Here is a 16,721-nt window from a genome sequence, read left to right on the forward strand (position 1 = left end):
CGCTTAAGAAGCAATTTATTTATAATAATAATAATTAACCAACAAATGTTCAATATTTTGTAAAGTTTGAAATTGAAGCAAAATTTGTGGATCTTCTTGAATTTTGACTCTAGTATCACTACCATTACCTCCTATATATAAGTAATACCGTAATGAAAAAAAAAAGATGTAGTAAAAAAAAATAGTGGTATAACTTTGATTAGGTTAATATACATAATTTTGATTTTGAGCATAAAATTTTGTTTAAGTTAATAAATACATATATTTTAATTTTGAGTATATATATATATATATTCCAGCAAAATGTAGTAATGTAACAAAAAAGGTTTTAGAATAGAAAAGAATAAGAGAGATTTTGAGAAGAATTAAAAGAGAGAGATAATTTTATGAAGAAAAAATAAAAAAATATATATATATATATAAGGACTAGTTTGATTAATTTTTAAAATTTCAAGGATGAAAATGACTTACGTATGGACTTTTAAAGACTATTTTAATTAATAGAAAACTTTTTATATGTCAAGTGACACGTGGCATGCCACGTGTTACTGACCTGCCACGTGGCGTGTCACGTCATCATGCCACGTGGCACTTAACGTGACACGTCATCATCCAATTGACGGAATGACTAATTTGACTAACAGTTTATTTTTCAGGGACTAATTTGATTAAAAAACTATTTGGAGACGAAAATGAAGATCGCGTGATCTTTCAGGAACGAATTTGAACATTAACCCCTTTTTTTATACTCATTTAAAGGTCGTAGATTATAGTTTCACTTTTAATCTTAGAAAAGAAAATTATAAGAGTTTAATTTCAGTCTAATTTATAATAGAATATTTTTAATGTTGTGATGCGTGAGCATCTTATACACTTTTTTTAGTTATTTTTATATTACCCTTTTTTTAGTCATTTTCATATTGTTTTTAGTTAGATTTTACCAAGTTTTATTATATTTTAGTGTAAAATTCACATTTGGATGCTATTTTGAGTTTTTTTATATTTTTATGGTTTTAGGTGAAATTCGGAGCAATTTAAAGAAGGATGGAGTAAGAAAGAAAAATGCTGACAGCCTCCCTGGGTGCTGAACGCCTAACCTGGCGTTCAACACCAACAAGGGAGCAAGGAACCAGAAAGCACTCCCCTTTTCTGGCGTTCAACACCCAATCCTAGCGCTGAACGCCAGCAAGCAGCTCGTTTCGCATGCTATTGGGCCTCCAAAGTGGATTTAGCACCTATTAGGTTTATCTTATCTTATCTTATCTTTGTAATTTTTATTTTAAAATAATATATTTTAAATTTAGCATTTATTTTTAGATTAGTATTTAAAGGAGGAGATCACTTAGATTTGGGAGATCTTCTTCCCTCAGCATCTTTTCAGAAACCTGGTTTTTTTTTTTTTGTAAAGCTATGAGTAACTAAACCTCCTAGTTATGGTTAGGGATTCTGTTTATTTCTATTAATTAATATTATTATTTTTCTATTTTAATATATGTTTGATTCGATTCTAAGGTGTGTTTCGTTTTTAATCTAATGAAACTGGGTGAAATAGAAGTATGACCATTTTTCTACATGAGTTCTAGTGATACTCTGACCAATGTCGCCTGAACTACAGCTTGAGAACACACCTCCTAGACGGCTAATCCACAACCTGTTAGGGCCTTTGTGGTATAAACTAGTTTTCTGAACTTTATCCTCTCATTCGAATTGAATGACCACTGACCATGGCATTTGATGAGGATCAGAGGAGATTAAATTGCTAAGGAATTACGGTTTAATCACTTACAGTTTGGCATAGAATGAATCTTTCATTGTTAAAATAGTTAGTAAAAAGTTTTAATTCAGAAAGATAAACATCTTCGAGACCTTAACTGTTTTTCTTATATTGATTTTACACCAATTCTTTATTGCTTTCTTTATTATCTTATTCTATGCATTTTCAATAACAACCATCTTTTACTGTCTGCCTAACTAAGTCCAGCAGTATAACTATTGCTTGCTCAGTCTGACAATCCTCGTGGGATCGACCCTCACTTACCTGAGGAATTATTTAGATGACCCGGTACACTTGTCGGTAAAGTTGTGCGAGATCTAATTTCGCGCACCAAATCTCCATGTTGCCCTCTAGGTGTCCGCTCAAACCTCCCTAGCTCACCGGCGATGATCAGGGACGTCCCAGAGAAGGTGAAGAACGTCCCTAGGCTGACTGGCAGTACGTTAGATGTCACTCGGTAAACCTAACAGTCTAGGGTCATCAAGCACCTCCTGGCCTGACAGATGTCTAACGCGGCAAGCCTGCCAGAACCAGGCCCAGTACTCCTATGTAGGCTGTAGTCTGTGAACGGCTGAATAGAGATCTAATGGCCATCCTGAAATCGAACCCTCCAGCCATCATACCACTGCTCATGAAGAGTAGATCACCAAACATCCTTGCCCCGTTCTGTGGTGGTCAGGAACCCGTTGACATTGACCAGGGCCCTAGGCACTGGCTGTTCGCCACCAAATTGACATTTCACCCAATCAACACGGTGAAACTCAACAATGTTGAAATAGACGAGGGAAACAATAGACATCCATATCCCTACTCGGCCTCCTCCTTCCGCCAATTTGGGCACAGGGCTTGCAGTGCAAGGTCGTCGTACGACATCCACATAAACTACAACATAAGATGTAATATAATCATCGGCAATAGTTACTTACACCGGATACGTAATTTATTTAGTTGTAACAAAATAAAAGAATTCTGCTTACCTCATTAACTGTAACCGATCCAACGCTAGCCGCAATCGGATGACTCTTTGTTTGTGCTTCTAGCTTAGCGGTATCGGGCATATGCCAGACCCGGTCCCGAAGCCATGTCAGCTTGATGGAGAAAGATTCTTTATTCTGCGCACATTGCTGCTGACCATGAGGAGGCCTGGAACCAAGTAGCTGCTCCACCCAATCTCAAGTTGAGTGCTCGTACCATGTCTGAAAATCACGGAAGCACCCACCTACTGCAAGTTTGGATAATAATATTACTTTTATTATTATCCTTATCAAGTTCGATATCCACCGATATAAGTAAATATATGCATTCTTTCATGAGTTTAGAGTTGCTAATGCTCTATCATATACATTTTATCATTAAGTTACTAATATTATTTATATTAGTAACTCACATATATTTCTCCACATATATATTATTACTTATGTTTTAATATATTTACCTTAGTAATTATCCGTTTAAGATATTTATAACTTGAATCACTGACTCAGCAGTTTTATAAAGTGACACCCAACCTCCCCTACGTGTCACTAAATCACTTAAATCATCATCATCACTTCTCATTTTCTCTTTTTGACTGAACTTTGTATATGTGAGTGTCACTAAATCACTTAAACATCATTATCACTTCTCATTCTCTCTCTCTGTCATTCTCTCTCTCTTTGTGTACTCTCTTTCTCTCTCTTACACACACATAAAGAGAAAGAGAGTCACACAGACACACACATAGAGAGAGAGAGAGAGTCACCATGGCCAACCCGGTCGATGTAACACCCTACCACACAGAGCTTTATACTTAAGTTCGTAAATCAGAGGTTGTGGAGTATTACGACCTCTAAAAGTAAAATACATACATATATAACAAGGATAATATAGTTAGGAGCCTTGAAAGAAAAGATTATGATCAAAACAAAATTGAGGTTGCATCGCTCATGAAAAACGAAAAGACAAAGCATATACAGAAAACTAAAAGATAAATATATATAGAGTTCCAACAGGTAAGTATAATCAAGCTCTAGACTCGACCTGCGAAACCAAGGCCGGCTAGAATATATATCTATACAAACCCACAATAAACCAAAAACATAACTATAAATTTTTTTTTCTATGAGTCAACGTTTAGAAGGGACAAAATACAAGTTATACATCAGTGGAGAGTATCTATACATATATATACTAAGTACAAAACATAAATATGTCCAAAAAAATTGTTCTTCGCTTGCAGAAGAGTCTCCAACAATGCTTAATAAGGTGTCTTACGTCCTGCATCTAAAAAATAACAGAATATATATGGAATGAGAATCGAGACTTCTCAACATGGTAAAGAGGCCCACATAGATAATAAATAATGTTCCAAAAAGCCAGAGGCATTCTAAAACTCCAATAACCCATATTAAAATCCTAGAGTTTTCACTAAACCAAAATAGGATAACTATATATAAGGAATCTAATCTAACCTTTCACCTCCTATCCTCTGCAAACCTTTAATTCACCACGTGAAACATCCCTCAGCATCTCCTCCACTAGCATGAGGAATTTGTCAAAAAACAAACACAAACAAGACAAACAAAGAAAACACAAATATAGAAATAGATACGGCAAATAGATAAAATAAGCAATTAGTTACAGATAAGCAAGTAGACAAGCCAAAAAAAATGCATACTCAAACAAATCATACAAATGCACATAATGCATGTCTGTCCTACTGGCCATGAGCTCACGTATCGATTATTTTGCCAGAATCTAACACACTCGATAGTTAACCTGGATATCATCTCCCTTACATGCATCCACACTCTTGGGGTATAGTGCCAGTCACACATTTGGGATATAGTGCCCGCTGTATTTTTTGAGATAAAGTGTTCCCACACTCTTGGGATATAGTGTCCGTCACATTCTTGGAATATAGTGCTCATCACATTTCCTAGAGTCAAGTGTAACACCCTCACTAACAGAATATCACGCTTCCAGCTATGCCACTCTAATAGTGAGAATATTACGACAACTTCCATACATTTAATAATAAAATATGAGCCTTTGACTCGGAATCGGATCGCTGTTTTCTTTGAAAAACCAAAAGTTCTTTTTATTTGAAAATAAATATGCATATACATATATATAAAAATTCTTATACAAGTAACTTATAAATTTATATACAAAACATATCATTACAACTCTTATCCTCCTTACACACATAATAATAAAGGTAAGGAAAAACTATAACTATATATATGCAATAATATAAACATAATCAAGCGCACAGAAAAACTCCTTAAACTCTTCATCCGCGAACTTTCTCTCTCTTCCTCCGTGGGTTAAAGTTGACAGCAGCGGCGAGCTGGACAGTAGCGACGGGTTAGTCGACGGTAGCTCCTTCTCTTTTTTTCCTTTTCCTCCCTTGGTTCTCTATTCTCCTGTGGTTGTGTGTGTGTGTTTATGTGGAGTTTGTGTGCGAAGAGGGGGTATGGGAAGGGGGTGGCGACGTGAAGGGAAAAAAGGGGTGAGTGTATTGTGTAATTAGGGTAAGGGTTTTTGAATTAAAAAGGGATAAGGGTAGCATAGTAATTTAAATAAAAGTTAAAGGGTATAGTAATAATTTAAAACCAAAATAAATATAAAATAATTATTTTTGAGATATCATTTTATTATCAACTTGCAAAACATTTTCCAATAAATACTAATTCAATAGAAATGGAAGATAATCAAATGGATTTTTTCTTTAAAATCATAAATAATTATCATAATCAAATTTCTAAAATTTCGAGGTTGATGCATGAGCATCTTTCCCTTATTTTCTATTCATTTTAAGTTAGAATTTTTTAAGTTTAAGTACATTTTAGTGTTAAAATCCTCCTTAGATGCTACTTTGAGTTGTTTTGGTATTTTTATTATTTCAGGTGAAGTTCAGATCGGTTTGGCAGAGTTCGTATACAAGAAGAGAATAAGAATTGAAAGCTACCAAGCTGGTGCTAAACGCGAACCTGGGCGTTTAGCACCAGCAACCCTGAACGCATGGAAGCCTTCTGCCCATTGGGGCACTAAATGCCAAGCCTAGCGTTTAGTGCCAAGAACCAAAAGCGACGGGGAAGCTTTTTGCCCATAAGGGCGCTAAACGCTGGTTTCAATAATTCTCAAGGTGGTTTCAATCAGAATAATTTCAACAACCATCAATTTCAAGTCTCTCGGTCACAACAAGCACCCCCTCAGTCTCAGAATACTCCTAACTTAGCCTCTATAGTTGCATAACTCTCCAAGAACCAATAAAATTTTATGCAGAAAACCAAAGCTTCACTTCGAAACTTGGAGATACAAGTGGATCAATTGAGTAAGAAAATACCTAAGAGACCTCCTAACACTCTTCCTAGTGACACAGTGATTAACCCAAGGAAAGAGTGTAAGGCCATTACATTAATGGGTGAGCCAGTGGCAGAGGAGGAAGTAAAGGTTGCTGAGGAATTAGAGAAAACAAAAGAGACTGAGAACACCATAATACACACTCAAAAGCTCCAAAAGGAGACAAAGGATTAGCAATTCTCACAGTTCTTGGAGGTTTTTAGAAGTTGTAAATCAATATTATTTTTGCTGAGGTTCTGGAGAAAATGCCTTCCTACATTAAGTTCATAAAAAGCTTGCTCTCTAAGAAGAAGACATTTAAGGGAGATGAGACAGTGGTCTTGACCAAAGAACATAGTGTAATAATTCAGAGCAAGTTGCCAAGTAAGATGTCAGATCCAGGGAGCTTTTAGATTCCATGCATTATTGGGAGTATCACCTTTGACAAAGTCCTATGTGATCTTGGTGCAAGCATTAATTTAATGCCCTTATCTTTGATGAAGAAGCTGGAAATTCAAGAGACACAACCAACAAGGATAGCACTTCGAATGGCAGACAAATCTCTGAAACTGGCACATGAAATAGTGTAGAATGTCTTGGTCAAAGTTGGAGAACTTTTCTTCCCTGCAGATTTTGTAATCCTTGACATGGGAGAGGATGAGAATGACTCTATCATCCTAGGAAGATCATTCCTGGCAACTAGGAGAACTCTGATTGATATGGAGCAAGGTGAATTGGTTTTGAGGATGCATGAAGATTACTTAGTATTCAAGGCCTTTAGACCCTTACATCACTTTGATGAAGGAGGCTCTAATCCAAGTCTCCAAGTATCCCTGACTGAAGTAGAGCAGAGTTCATAGCTCAAACCTCCTTTGGTGGGAACTAATACAATTCAACCTAACATTAAACCTAAATTTGGTGTTGGCTGTTCATCATCCACTAAGGAGGGAGGAGGTCCCAAGAAGAAGGTACCCAAAGGATGGAGGAACAAGAAGATCCCTATTGAAGATTTCTCACCAGGAATGAAAGTGGTATCCACTAGAAGCCTAATCATGCCTCACACAGTGAACGGGATTCTCTCTATTGAGCATATAGAGTTAATCCATGAGAACATAGGAAAAAAGTTCACAGTGAGGGGTGAGGATTTAAGCCCTTTTGACCACCCTCCTTTCTAGCAGAGCTGACCGTCAAGATAGTGACAGTAAAGAAGCGCTTGTTGAGAAGCAACCCAACTCTTAGTTTCCTTTGGTTCTTCTTTCAGTTTAATTCTCATTTATTTTTTATTTATAATTTTTCTTGGTATAATTTTATTTGTGGCCATGCAAAGTGCTTAGAACAGGAACAAGAGGAACCTTGAGGAGAATAGAGCACCTTGGAGAGTATTCCAGTCGAAGTGCTCTGGCACTAAACGCCAGGCTAGGCATTTAGCGCCTGAAATGGCAATAAGAGTGTTGGCATGAAACGCCAGGAGGGCATTTATCGCCTTGGAAGGGATGAAAAAACTAGCGTTAAATGCTAAGTATGCATTTAACGCCCATAAGGGGGCTCAAATCTCAAGACTTACCCACACCTCATCGGGCGCAAAATCCCAGTTAGCGCTAGACCTCATCTTTAAAAAAAAATGAAAGAGATCCAAGTCTGGCGTTAAACACCAAGGGTGGTGTTTAACGCCTTAGAGGGCATGAATAGTGCCACGTCGGGGCGCTAAACGCTGGAGCTGGCGTTTAGCGCTAGCAGCGCGAGTTTCAAAATTTTTAAAGAAGGCTTCACTGTAACCCACGGTCACTTCCCTTCCCCCTTTCCCTTTGACCATTCAACTCAACACCTTCTCTCCCCATTAACCATTTTTTCATCCACATTCATCCCATATACAACACCTCCTATCAACCTATCATCTCCCATCAATCTTTCCAAATCCATCTTCCCCGTATTTCTTTCACCCAATCACCTTCCATCACCCTCTCTCTCTCTCTCTCTCTCTCTCTCTCTCTCTCTCTCTCTCTTCATTACCCACGGTCAACCACCCCTCCCCACTTCCTTATTTAATTTCATTTCACCAACCCCCCATTTTAACTGTAACCTACCCCCACCTGCTCCCTATATATACCCTAACTTTTCACTCTTTTTACCACACCATTTCCTCTAACTTACTTGTATCCATTCCTTTCTTCTTGATCCCTTCACAACCGTGGCCTCCCCCTTTTTGTTTCTTTCATTTTACCTTTTTACTTTCACCATACTTTCCCTTTCTTAACCAAAGCCATACTCCTATCTTTCTCTCCACTATTTTTAAGTTTCGGTTCCTCCTTCTATTCCCTTCATCCATCCGCTTTCTTTCTACATTCCCGCTGCTTCTTTGTCCCTATTATTTTTATTCTTTTTACTTAGGGATGAGCAAAAACTTTAAGTTTGGTATTGGGACACTTTATTTTTACATTCTCATCATCTTTATACATGGCATCCAAAACTGGTGAATCCTCTTCAAAGAAGAGAAAGGAGAAGGCTCCTACATCCGGCCCATATGACTTCACCCGATTCTTCTCCAAGAATCACGAGGATCACTTTAATAAAATAGTGAGAAAAAAGTGATCTTAGAGGTCCATTTTGATCTACAGCCGGGTGAGTACCTGGAAATCCAGAAACAGATTCTGAGGAGAGGATGGCAAGTTCTATGCAACCCCATGACTGATGTGGGTGTGCTAATGGTCAGGGAGTTCTACGCCAATGCTTGGGTAACTTACAAGCATGTCACATGTGTGAATTCGGACCCGAAGAACTGATACACTATGATTGAAGGGAGGATCTTGGAGTTTAGTCCAGAGAGGGTGAGGGAGATACTACAGCTACCACCATCCAGAGACAACCCTCATTCTTACACTCAGAGGGTCAATATTGACTAGAGACTAGACTAGGTCCTTACTGATATCTGCCTCCCTGGAGCACAGTTTAGTTCGGAGAGGGTGAAGGAGATACTACAGCTACCACCATCCAGAGACAACTTTTATTCTTACACTCAGAGGGTCAACATTGACTAGAGACTAGACCAGGTCCTTACTGATATCTGCCTCCCTGGAGCACAGTGGAAGAGGGATGCTAGAGGTCAGTCATACCAGCTAGGAAGGCATGACCTGAAGTCGGTGGCTCGGGGACGGTTGGAGTTTATTCAGCGCCTCCATCATTGCTACAAGTAACCGGTCCGAGGTTACCATTGACCGAGCAGCGATGATTTACTGCATCATGCTCGGTGATGAGGTGGAGGTACATCTTGTGATCCCTCAGGAGCTGTATAGCATTGTTGCAAAGGCCTTCACCTCTGCTAGATTGGTTTTTCCACCTCATCTTCTGCCTATGTGAGGATGTCCGAGTCCGTATTGATGAAGATACCCCTATTGATGTTGATAGACCTATCACTAGGAAGAGTATGGAGTATGCTAGGGAGCTTGGACATGCACTGCCTCAAGAGCCAGTCCCCTCTCCTCAGCAGGAGTAGCCAGAGATGCCTCAGAGATTTTATTTCCCTTCTCGTGACTACTGGAATCAGTTGACTACATCTGTTGGGGAGCTGACATCTTCGGTGGACCAGTTGAGGCTGGAGCATCGGGATCACTCTGGTCTCCTTCATCAGCTAGTATAGGAGCAGCAGAGTCAGATGAGAGACTTGGATGAGCTGATGCACCGGAGAGGATCCCCAGGAGGGAGCAGCAGCCACCATGACTCAGGTATTTGAGTTTCCTTATCTTCTGCTTATTTTATTTTTTGTTCTTCAGTATTTTATCTTATTTTCTGTATCTGTTTGAAAGCTTTGTATGATCATTAGTAGTACTTTATTGCTTTCTAGTTTAGTTATTTATTTTGATGTCTTATGTTTATTTTGAAAATTGTCTCATGTATTGCTCATTGAGCTTGAAAAATTAAAAGAAAAATAAAAGAAGTAGTAAAATGCATGAGGCTTGAGTTATATATTATGGGTTACTCTGGTTACCTCAATGTGGTGGTATTATCTATAAGTCTGAGTATATGAACTGAACAGTACATATTTGATATTAAAGTTAAGAATATTAATTTCTGAGGCATAGGAACTTAGAAAAATATTATGGATTCTCTAAAAATTGAGTAAACATTTATCCTTGAAGCAAAACAAACAGCTAAAAGAAAAATAAAAAGCAAAGTCCAAGGCTCTGAGCATCAAAGGTTATAAAGGTCAAATATGATTAAAAGCTCAAAGAGTTGTTTTCCTAACCATATGCTTGTGGTGTGAATGTGTCAAATAACCCTTGAGACAGGGCACTAAGAGTCAAGACCAAGTGCGATTATAGAGTATGCCAAAGGCTTTGAGCACCACTGGCTTGGAGAAATTAAAACAAAAATCTAACTTCAAAGAGCTTCCCAATTATGTGATTGTGGTGTTTTTGTGTCAAGCTAAGCTTGAGACAAAACATTTAGAGTCACGGTTAGGCTCAAGGTGTAAAGCACCAAAGAAAAGAAAAGAAAAAACTGTGTTCAAGGATCAATCAGAGCTTAAGGAAGAAGATAATCTATAATATCATCTGAGTTCTAGTTCTTGAGGATATCAATATCTCTGAATTTCAAAGGATAGTGAGATGTTGAGCCTATTCAGAATCATAGTGTCTTTAACCCCACTCAGTAATTGGACAAGAGCTTAAATGAACACTCAAGTCTTACATTTTCTCTTTTCAGTCCTATATTATTTTTAGTTGCTTGAGAACAAGCAACAGTTCAAGTTTGGTGTTGTGATGCGTGAGCATCTTTCCCTTATTTTCTGTTTATTTTAAGTTAAAATGTATTAAGTTTAAGTATATTTTAGTGTTAAAATCCTCCTTCGATTCTACTTTGAGTTATTTTGGTATTTTTAAGGCAAAGTTCGGATTGGTTTGGCAGAATTCGTGTGCATAAAGAGAAGAAGAATTCAAGCTACCAAGCTGGCGCTAAACGCGGACCTGGGCGTTTAGCGCCAGTAACCCTGAGCGCATGGAATCCTTCTGCCCATTGGGGCACTAAACGCCAAGCCTGGCATTTAGCGCCAAGAACTCAGAAGCGACAGGGAAGCTTTCTGCCCATAAGGGCACTAAACGCTGGTTCTAGAATTTAGCACCAAGGATTCGGATCACACCTTTCAAATCGAGCATCTTTAGTTGGATTTAGCTTTTAATTATTGGTTTATCTTTTATTTTAGTTATTTTTAATTACAAACAAAATCTTTTAGGTTTAGAATTTATTATCTTATTTTAGTTTCAAATCAAATTAGGTTATATATAAAAGGAAAAAGATTCACCATTCAGGGGACCTTCTCACTTCCGCACTTTAACTTTTTTTGAATCCTAGTTTTCTCTCTGAAACATGAGCCACTAAACCTCATTGGTTAAGGTTAGGAGTACTATTTATTTCTATGAATTAAGACTATTACTGTTTTACTTTAATTAATGTATTGATTCAGTTTCAATGATTACTTTCCTTCTTCAATTTATAAATCTGGGTAGATAAGAAGAATAACCCTTATTCTATATGCGTTCTTGTGATTCTTGGAAGAGTTATCTCACTTGAACAATAGCTTGAAAGTAAATTACTCTTAAATTGCTAATTACTTTGACTTAACGGGCTACGTGACATATCATCCTTTTATTTCTGGGTAATTAGGGTTTTTGTTGCTATAAACTAGAATTGAACTTAACCCTCTAATCAAAATTAAGTGACCAAGACATTGGCGGTTAACTAGGTTAGCGGAGACTGAATCACTAAGACATTAGGGTTTATTCATTGACAGTTTGCCATGGAATAAATCTTGCATTATTAAACTAGTTGGTAAGAAAACTTCATTCGGATGAGTAAAAAACTCTGAAACCTTAACTACTTTCTCTCATAGATTTCACACCAAATTCCATTGTTTGCTTTCTTACCCTTTGAATCACTGTTTAATGCTTTTGGATCTCAACACACCACTTTCTGCTGGCCTGACTAAGTGATTTATTCGACCATAGTTGCTCAGTCCATCAATTCTCGTGGGATCGACCCTCACTCACCTGAGGTATTACTTGGTACGACCCGGTGCACTTGTCGGTTAGTTTGTGGATTGAAAAATTCCGCACCAGGGGTCTTACATAAAGTGCTCCCACACTCTTGGGATATAGTGCCTGCCACATACTTGGGATATAATGTCCGCCACACTCTTGGGCGATGTGCCCGTCACACTTTACAAATAGAGAGAATATGACGCATCAAAAGCAGAACAGATTGTACACAACCATTATCCTCATCAAACTCATCTTTAACATACTTAAGATCAAGCATATTCAAGATCAGAAGCAAAATCAGAACTCAATATACTCAACCCAGAGAAAGTGGAACAAACCACAACTCTTGCATACTGTCCAAATGTTTCAATCGTTAACTATAATTCATTATCACTCAATTAACTCCATCCATAATCATAATCATTCATCCTCATCTCTCAACATCATAGTCCTTTTCATCAAACCCAATAAAAATCAATTCTCATTATCAAAATCATTCAACAGTATTGACTCATCATTTAATTCAATTCTTCACTTCTTAATCAATCTCCTTCAATGTCAATTTAACTCTCTCAATGTATTCACACTCTTTCCAGGGCCTAAAAACTAGCTATCAGATCTTAAACAGGGGTTACGGAAGTTTACAAGTTTGATGAGACGGTCAAATAGTTAAAATTAGAGTTTTATATGAAAAACAGGACTCATGCGTATCCATAATTGCTGTACGTGTGCACGCACCAGATGAATTTTTCAGACTGTGCTACACATTATAGTGTGTGTACAGTCTTAGGATATAGTGTCCGCCACACTTTTGGACTATAGTGCTCGACACACTTTACAAACAGATAGAATATGACACATCAAAAGTGGAACATATTATACACAACTAATATCCTCATCAAACTCATATTTAACATACTCAAGCTCAAGCATAATAAAGATCACAACTCAATATACTCAACTCGGAACAAGTGAGACAAGCCACAACCCTTGCGTACTACCCAGGTGTCTCAATCGTTAACCTTAATTTATTATTTCTCAATCAACTCCATCCGTAATCATAATCATTCATTCTCATCTCTCAACATCATAATCCTTTTCATCATACCCAATATAAATCAATTCTCCTAATTTCTTATTATCAAAATCATTCAACGGTATTGACTCATCATTTAATTCAATTCTTCAATTCTCAATCAATCTCCTTCAATGTCAATTTAACTCACTCAATGTGTTCACACTCTTTTCATGGCCTAAAAACTAGCTATCGGACCTAAAATAGGGGTTACAGAAATTTACAAGCTTGCAAGGACCATCAAAAAGTTAAAATCAAAATTTTATGTGAAAAATAGGGCTCGTGCTACGCATAATTGCTGTGTGTACGCACGCATCAGACGAGTTTTCCAGCCTGTACGTACACATCAAAGTGTATGTACGCATAACTTGTAAAACTTTCAGAGTGTGCGTGCACACACCCCTCGTGCATACGTATGAGTCTCACTAAACGCTCTGGTTTGTGCGTGTGCACAATAGTGTGTGTGGGCATACATACCAAAATTTTTGGTTTTTTCCAAAATTTTGTTTTGAAACCCAAACTTTAAACGCACATAACTTTTTTGTTAAAAATAATTTTTCGTCCATTCTTCAAATGTTATATACTTCACGGATTAATTTTCATTCAAAACAAGTTTCACAAAATTTGGAAGTCTAGAAGCCAAGTTATGCCCCCATCAAAGTTAGTTAAAAATTCAGTTTTTACCTAAAACACAACTTCTAGTTTTACCAAAGTTTTCAATTCATACTCAATCAAACCACCACAATTTTCAATATCAATAACCTCTAACCACTTTTTCATATCTCTCAATCATCCCATAAAATATCAACATCTAAACCCTTTAATTATTCAACAATTCCATGTATAATTTTCCACCAAACTAAACATATGTCACCATTAATCATTAAACATTAACAATTCACATAATTCAACTTATCCTACACACAATTAGCCTAAGTTTTTACGCAACATTAAAGATTAACTACAGAAAAGCAAAACCATACCTTGAACGATTTTCTGCCAAGCCAGAAAACACCTCAAGAACTCGCTTCCACAAGTTTTCAAGTCTCCAAAGTCCACTTGCCCAGCTTCCAACTACCAAAGTTCCAATTCAAATACTCCACTTCACCAATTGACATCAACTTCACATATATTCAACCTAATTTCATTTAATTCATACACATTCACATATTTCAAAATCCTAATCTCATAAAATTGTAAGATTCAAAAGGGGGTAATGGTTTCTTACCTTACCCAATGATGATTGGTGCAAAATCCAATAATAACCCAATATTAGATTGCACCTAAACCGCCAAAATTACCAAAATCAATCAATATTCAAGCCAAAAATGTAAATTTGAGTGAGAGGAATAACCAGGCATGAAAATCAAAGTTTCTTACTATTTTGTTCGGATAGAATTAAAGAGCTCAATGAGATGAACGCGTGGCTGTAAACGGTACAACGATCGGAACTCCAGATTGAAAGTTATGGGAGATTGAATGTTAAAGTGAATAGTGAATTAGGTTTGGTTTCTCTTCTCCCCCACTCACCGTGTCTCTTTCTTAGTGCGATGAGAATGAGGCTGAAAAGCCTCATGTTGAGCTTATATATGTTGGGCCTTGGGTTTAATATGGGTATGGTCCAACCGATTTAGCCCTTCGGCTTGATTTTGGGCTAACATATTCAAAATCAGTGTTTTAATACGTATTCTAACTATTTTTACTTCTCTAAATTATAAAATTTAATTTCCTAATTTATTTGACCCGTAATTAATTTATTAGTTAATTATTTATTAATTAACTAGAGTTTTACATTCGGCGTTCGATTCCTTAAGATCCGTAACTCTCGTAAAAAATCTAAAATGATTAAAGTGTTCGTATCTTCTTTCTCTTCATATTGACGCCATTTTTGTTTGGGAGAAGTCAACGGTAAAGCTGTTGTCCCTCTATTCATGTTTGACCAAGTGAGCCTAAAGGTGAAATAGCCGATTTTTGATGTTTTCTTTTCAGATTTTTCGGTTAGAAAGTTTCTCCAGTACTTCGGTTGTGAGGACAGTGAGCTAGAAGTAAGATTTGGTAATTTTACATCGATTAAATGTTAATGTGATAAGTGAATGTTAGTTTAATTGATTATTGGTTGAATTTGATTAGATTTATGTTAAAATTTTGTTGAATTATTATTGTTACTTATGATTAGAATTGGGATTGGGTTACTAAGTTAGTTTTTTTTATAAGAACAAAACTCAAGTTTCTAATATATAGGATTTGAAGTTAGAGAATTCAAGAACAACAACAATGTTTAGTCATCACTACTCTAATTATATTATTGAGATTTCTATTTTCCGTTTATAATATTTGAAGTGTTTTATTAGTGAAAATAATTTGAAAAAAAAAATATCCTTTAAAATTATAGTGGTTTATGTAAATTAACAATTTGAACAATTGAACTTTTTGTATATGTGAATTTTATCATTTCTACCAAGTTATTATTCATTTTTTGGGTGTAGGAATTGTTCTAGTTAGTTGTACAGACTAATGATGTTTGGTAGTCCATTGCTAAAAACTAAGCATGAAGAGGTTAAAAAATGAGATAGAAAAGATGAGAAAAAAGATAAGTTGGAAATTTTAAAATAATTTAATAGAGTCAATTTTAAATGTAATAATTGGATAATATTGTCAAAGAAAAATTATCTTTTATAAATACAATATAAGTTTAATTTTTTTTGTAATTACTTTTTTCAGCATTCAAATTTTTTATGGTTAGAAATAGTGATTTGTTTATGATTATTAGGTTTAATTTGGTAAAATTTTTATTTTTTAAAAGTAACTTATAAAAATTAATGTTTAAATGATAACTTTTTAAAAATTATAGTATCTATATTCGTTAAATTAAATTAAAATGATTTTTAATAAATACAAACAACAAATATATTTAGAAATAATTTTTAAAATTTAAAAATATTATAATAAATATTAATATAAAAATTAAATTTAAATATTAATTAATAAATAAAATTATATTAATTTTTTAAATTTTAATAAGTATAAATCAACTTTTAAAAATTTATCTGAGTAAACTATCATTTTTACCCACGAAAGTTAAAAACGCTGACATATCTACCCATAAAAAAAAATTACCATTTGTACCCATAAAATATGGATTTCGCACAACAAAATTATCCAAACACTAAAAAATTACTTAAAATTTCTAAATTACCCTTATTTTCACCACCACACCACCACACCACCCCCTTCACCCAACCACCTTTCTAACCCTAACCCTCTTCACCCAGCCACCACCCCCTTTTCCTTTTTAATCTCAAATCCCACCACCACCCCCTTCACCCAACCACCTTTCTAACCCTAATCCTCTCCACCCAGCCACCCCCGTTCTCTTTCTAATCTTAAATTTCACCACCACCCCATTCACCCAACCACCTTTCTAAACCTAACCCTCTTCAAGCAGTCACCACCCCTTTTTCCTTCAAAAATCACACACGGAGACATTACACACACACCCCACTCGAGGAAGAAGAAG

The sequence above is a fragment of the Arachis hypogaea genome, chromosome 8 (assembly GCF_003086295.3).
Source record: "Arachis hypogaea cultivar Tifrunner chromosome 8, arahy.Tifrunner.gnm2.J5K5, whole genome shotgun sequence".
Lineage (NCBI taxonomy): Eukaryota > Viridiplantae > Streptophyta > Magnoliopsida > Fabales > Fabaceae > Arachis > Arachis hypogaea.